Here is a 5909-nt window from a genome sequence, read left to right on the forward strand (position 1 = left end):
CTCCAAGGGTTAAATCCTGATTTTGACCCCTGAGGTTGAGTCCCTGTTTCTGTCTCCTAAGGCTTTAGTGTCCACATGACCAGGACTGGAACATGCCTTGCTGGATCTGGGACCTCAACCTTGAGGCTTCCCCTCCCTGGGTTTTTAGGCACTAGAAGTCTGAGGAGGACACAAGCGAAAGGGGCTTGTTGGGGCCTCTGGGCATTCCCGTCAGCGGTTGTCTTTGTGGAGGAAACTGGGATCTTGCTGCACGCAAGCCTGTGACGTGACCCACTCTTAACTAAGTCCTTGCTTAGCCTGAGTCCCAGGGCCTCAGGTATCCTTTGTGCAGTGTCAGGGCCTCCCTGAAACGTGCAGACACCTTTTCACAGAGGCCCTCAGTGGCTAAGGGGATGTGGGCACCCACTGGCGGGAGCTGTCACGCACGTCTGTATGAAGAGACCACCAAACAGGCTTTGTGTGAGCAACAAGGCTGTTTATTTCACCTGGGTGCAGGCGGGCTGAGTCCAAAAAGAGAGTCAGCAAAGGGTGGTGGGATTATCATTAGTTCTTATAGGTTTTGGGATAGGCGGTGGAGTTAGGAGCAATGTTTTGTGGGCAGGGGGTGGATCTCACCAAGTACATTCTCAAGGGTGGGGAGAATTACAAAGAACCTTCTTAAGGATGGGGGAGATTACAAAGAACCTTCTTAAGGGTGGGAGAGATTACAAAGTACATTGATCAGTTAGGGTGGGGCAGAAACAAATCACAAGGGTGGAATATCATCAGTTAAGGCTATTTTCACTTCTTTTGTGGATCTTCAGTTGCCTCAGGCCATCTGGATGTATATGTGCAGGTCACAGGGGATATGATGGCTTAGCTCGGGCTCAGAGGCCTGACAGGAGCTGGGACACCTGAGCCACCTGGGAGAGGCCCAGGACCCTAACCAGACAGGCCCCCTGGCCCTCAACAGCCCCCACTGCCTCAGAAAGTCATGCCCACAAGGAGCCTTGAGGTCATTGTGGTCTTTCCTGCAGACATTGGTTGTTTGAGAGGACAAATATCTGGCAAACGATCAAGAACAGACATAGAAAGTCCAAATATGAAACATTACAAACAGTACACTGCTACATATGCCCTAGGAATGAAAAAGTTAAGAGGATGTTGGAGTGATTTTATAATACATTTGAAGATTTAGATGAAATGGATATATTCTTAGAAAATTTCAACTTCCCAAAACTGAGCTAAAGATAAATGGTTGTCTTCTAATTGTTTAAAGTATAGAATCAGTAGTCAACAATGTTTCCATGAAAATAATGTCAGAGCCAGGCAGAGTCACTTTAAATTTCAAGCATTTAATAAAGGAATAAATGAAGCCAATATCACTCATGAACATAGATACCAAAATCTTAAACTACTGGCACCTCTAATCTAGAAATACATAAAAAGGGTATGTCATAAGCTAGTTGGATTTTTCTAAAATCGCAATGTTTTAAAATAATCACATGAACAGATTATGGAAGAAAAATAATACCATCATCACAACAGATGAAGGAAAACATTTAAAAACTTAAAAATTCAGACAGACTTTGGATTTTTGAGGGAAGAAGCTGAGAACAATAGAAATAAAAGGGAACCCCTTAAGCCCCTATTTGGTAATACATGTTTGGAGATATACCTAATGTGAAGCTTGGAGATGTGGCAATGATGTTGTTTCTACCCCAATTTAGTATTTTACTGCAGTTCTCAGCCAAATAGTAAGGAAGAAAATGAAAGTAGAAGTATTGGAAATAAATAAGAACACTTTTGTTGGCAGATGGTGTGATTGTGTGCATACAAAATCCAGTGAATCCACAGATGCTAGTACACTTTTATTCAAATTTCTGTTGATATATGCTATGTTTTGTCAACTGAAGAATAAGGTTCATAAATATGGAAAGGAGAGCTTTGTTTTTCATAAAGGATTATAGCCTGCAGGGTGGCCATTCTGACAGGCTGGGAAGCATAGCTCCCCAGCCAGAAACTAGGAATAGACGCTTCAAGGGTCCAAAGAATAAGACAGGAATTTATGCTGAATGGGGTGGCCAGATATACATATTCAATGAGCTATAGAAAAATAATGCATATTTATGAAAGGAGAAACATAAATATATATGCAATTGAGCTTCATGCCTCTCCGTAGCATCCACGTTCAAAAAACGGCGGCATCAGCGTGATCCCAGGGTGGAGTGTTGTGCTCTTTGACATCCGAAGGTGAAGTAGAAGACACAAAAACCCTCACTGGGCATTTGTCATAGACTGGCCAGAATCATTCCATGGTTGGTGGTCTCTCATCAGGAAGAAAAGCTCATCAGTTGTTATGTTGAAACTGCTAAAAGAAGGGAGAGCAGTCAAGCAGTTGATACAATGGTGGAATCTTTTGAAAGGGCTGGTTTCTGTTTAGCTCTTACAGAAGAAAGCTTAATGATGGGCGGTGAAAGAGCAGGTATTAACGAGCTATGTCTGACTTCCCATCCTGTCATGGCTGAGAACTCAGTTTTCTAGGTTAATTCTTAGGTCCCTTTGGTTAAGATGTGGTCTGTTCGGTAGGTTGGGCCCTTAAAATTTTATTTTTATTTCTCAGTTTCATAACAGAGGAGAAAAGCTATTCTTTCTTATCTTGTCCAAATTAAATTTTCAGTAATTTAAAGAATATCAACACAATATCTAACTATATTTTTAGAAATATTTTTTACTATGTGTGTATGCATATATTTATGTGTATTCAAGAATAATTAATAGCAAGCTTTACTTTGTTTCATTTTGATAATTATTGTACCACACTATTAATTAGGCAACTTGCTTTAAAATTAAACACTGTGTCTCTGGTAAGGACTAGTTAATTCCAGAACCCCAGGGATGGACAGGGGCCCACTATTCTCAAGTGGGTAATTGTGATGAGATGGTTACTAAGGGTAGACAGTAAAGACTGGTTAAGTCCGGAACCCAGGTTGATGGGAAACACCCCCTTCAGGATAATAGAAGAAAGGGGGGATGCTTTCTTTTTTCTTTTTCCTTTCTTCCTCCTCTCTTCTCTCTTCCCAGATGGGTAGTTATGTCTTTATACCACAGGACACACCACTTGGATGCATCCCCTAAAAGTGGGAAAAGTTTAATTTCCTCAAACCTTAAACTGTTTGGCTTATAAATGAACTAGGAGAAAATTAGAAAAGTCAGCCTTGGAACCCAGTTCCCCTGTGCAGGAAGTCCTCAGATTAGCCTCTTCAGTCTTTCATAACTGAGAGCAGAGGAGGAAGAACAGGGCTAAGCCTGTTGGGTAGGGCAAATGGCATCCCTTTCCCTCAAATAAAAGATTAACACCCCTTTTTATTACTTAAGGGACCAATTACCATTCTCCCACTGGTCCTTGGTAATGTCTAAATACCTCACACCTCTTTGGGGCAAACATATAATCTCCAAGATCAGTGCTCACTTAATATTTACCTGTCCTCTGAATACATCTTTCTAATAGCCCTATTTCTCCCAGGAAAGCTACCTAAATCATTAACCAATAGCTTCAACCTAGACAGTCTTACCTCAGAGGTTTAGAAATATCCCACACTTATTCAGAAAAGCCCTAGCAAAAAAAATCTAACTGAGCAATCTCTTCAGGGGGGATAACTTTTTTTTTTCATTCAATTGTCACTTTATTGCAAGATGGCAGAATTACAAATTTAAACTATAACCTGGTAATCTTTAGTCAGGCAGCAAGTTTTAATAAAGGCAAACTGCTTATTCAGAAGTGATCAGAGAACAACTCAAATGCAGAGTAACAAGGATGAGAAACATCTAACTGGCTGATATATTTCATTCTCTCACTGTATGAAATAAACTTTTCATTTTTAGGAGAGGTAAACTATAACTTCAGTAGACACCAATACAGAAATATTTTGTCACATAGACTAGCTTCCACTTAGTCAGTCAACTGTTTCTAGCTGTCTCAATTGGGATAGATACATTTACATAACTGGCTGTGCTTGAGCTTTCTTTGCCAGCAGCTTTAGGTCTGTAATGCACTTGGCAATTGTCTCCTTTTCCTACTGTGCAGAGATGCTCTGCACCACATGCTTCTCCACCCAATTTATAATGTGCTCTTGTTCCTTTTGATGCATCATGTTCTGCACGGATATATGATAGTCCAGGCAATTCTTTACTTCCTTATGTACTCTATACAGTCGTTCCTGGTAAGTAAACTCCGAAGCCATAGGAATGTTATTCCTCTGCACATCAAAAAGTAATGGCAGTACCTGCTGTGACTTCTCCAAATCAGTTGCATCGGATATATGATAGTCCAGGCAATTCTTTACTTCCTTATGTACTCTATACAGTCGTTCCTGGTAAGTAAACTCCGAAGCCATAGGAATGTTATTCCTCTGCACATCAAAAAGTAATGGCAGTACCTGCTGTGACTTCTCCAAATCAGTTGCATCCTGGATTTGTTTGATGGAAGCCTGCTTTGCCTCTTCTAGTTGGACAAGTTTTTTCTCATTGAGTTTATCAGCAAATTCTGCAAGAGAAGCACCATATTTTTTAATTGCATAGACAAGTAACCCTACTACTGATATGGTAGAGAAGGTCTCTGTGGTAATCACATATATTTCTTTGGATAAAGCATATAAGATAAGCCCAATTCCGAGCACACAGGGTCCTGTTACACCAGTTAGGATAAAGAAACAGGAAAAATTCCTCAGGGATCAGTCCAAGATGAACTTTTCCTCCATATTCAGGAAGAGGTGGCAGAAGGGCAAGGTGTGGCTGCACTGTGTGTAAGGTCCTTGTTGCCTGCAGTACCCCTGGACCTAGGAAGGCTGCATTCTTCAGAGAGAGGGCCACTGTGGTGGCAGCAAAAAGTGCCACCCAGGACAGCATGGTTAGTGAAGGTCCAGGCAGCAATCTTAGCATCCCTGTAAGAGGGGAGATAACTTCTGCAGTATGCAGATAACCTCTTTATCTGTGCCCCCTTCACAGGACTCCAGGGTCACTAGGGCTCATCAGGGAAAGGGAACCCAGAAGCCTGGCGTGCCGGCAAAAGCGTAAAAATTTTTTACCAGTCAGACTTCAGGCCTCTCTCTCTCTATGCAAACCAGTTGTAGGAATGGTAAAAATCACTGTATTCTCTGCCCCTCCATGAATGACTTCTGACTTCCCTTCTTGAATTTTCCTTTCTTTGAGCTACCTCTGGAGACTTTAAATGTTTTAAAAACTCCTTACCACCTCTTTAAAAATACCTCATATGCTCATGGTTAAGTCATAACCTTAGTTAAGACTTACTGGTTTCACCTGTGAGGTTACTTTTGGTAATGTTCAAAGGCCAGAAATATTGTTCGTTTGGCCTGGATAAAGTAGGGTAATAAGAGATGTAAGAGCATTTTTTTTAAGAGCGCTATGGTTAAAAGTCAGCTTAATTAAAAGCAGATAGCCAAGCAGATACATATATTACAGTTTAAATGTTCATGAATATCAAGCAGAATGAGAGTTAACTGAATGGTCTGAACTAATAGAAGAGTGAAGTAATCTTTTTGACTTTTTGCAAAATCCTTTGTTTTTCAGAGCCAAGAAAACTTTTCTTTTGAGCTATTTAGTACAGCTTTTCACAACTGAGTATACTCCTGTGAACAAAATTTGGAGCATATTTGTTTCTCTCTACCTGATTTCTCCAGAATTTGGAAACTATTTGTGAGTATTCTTAATGCGTGGCAATAGTTATTTGCATAAGTGCAATTAGAATGTTTTCTTTTGCAACAGTACACCATGGGAGAAACTGGCTGTTTTACCAGGGCTTTGACTGGAATGGCATGCTTTCCTTTAAGGAATCAAGCTTGACTTATAGTGCCAATAAAAGTCCCTTGGGGAGTCTGGCCTCATACCTTGTCTACACAGTCCCTGTACAG

At 40.8% G+C, this 5909-nt stretch overlaps 1 pseudogene; it reads right to left on the reverse strand.

The window, feature by feature from the left end:
• Positions 1-3937: 3937 nt before the first annotated feature.
• LOC129015491 (ATP synthase F(0) complex subunit B1, mitochondrial-like) lies at positions 3938-4887 on the reverse strand (annotated as a pseudogene).
• Positions 4888-5909: the final 1022 nt, after the last annotated feature.

The sequence above is a fragment of the Pongo pygmaeus genome, chromosome 18, assembly GCF_028885625.2.
Source record: "Pongo pygmaeus isolate AG05252 chromosome 18, NHGRI_mPonPyg2-v2.0_pri, whole genome shotgun sequence".
Lineage (NCBI taxonomy): Eukaryota > Metazoa > Chordata > Mammalia > Primates > Hominidae > Pongo > Pongo pygmaeus.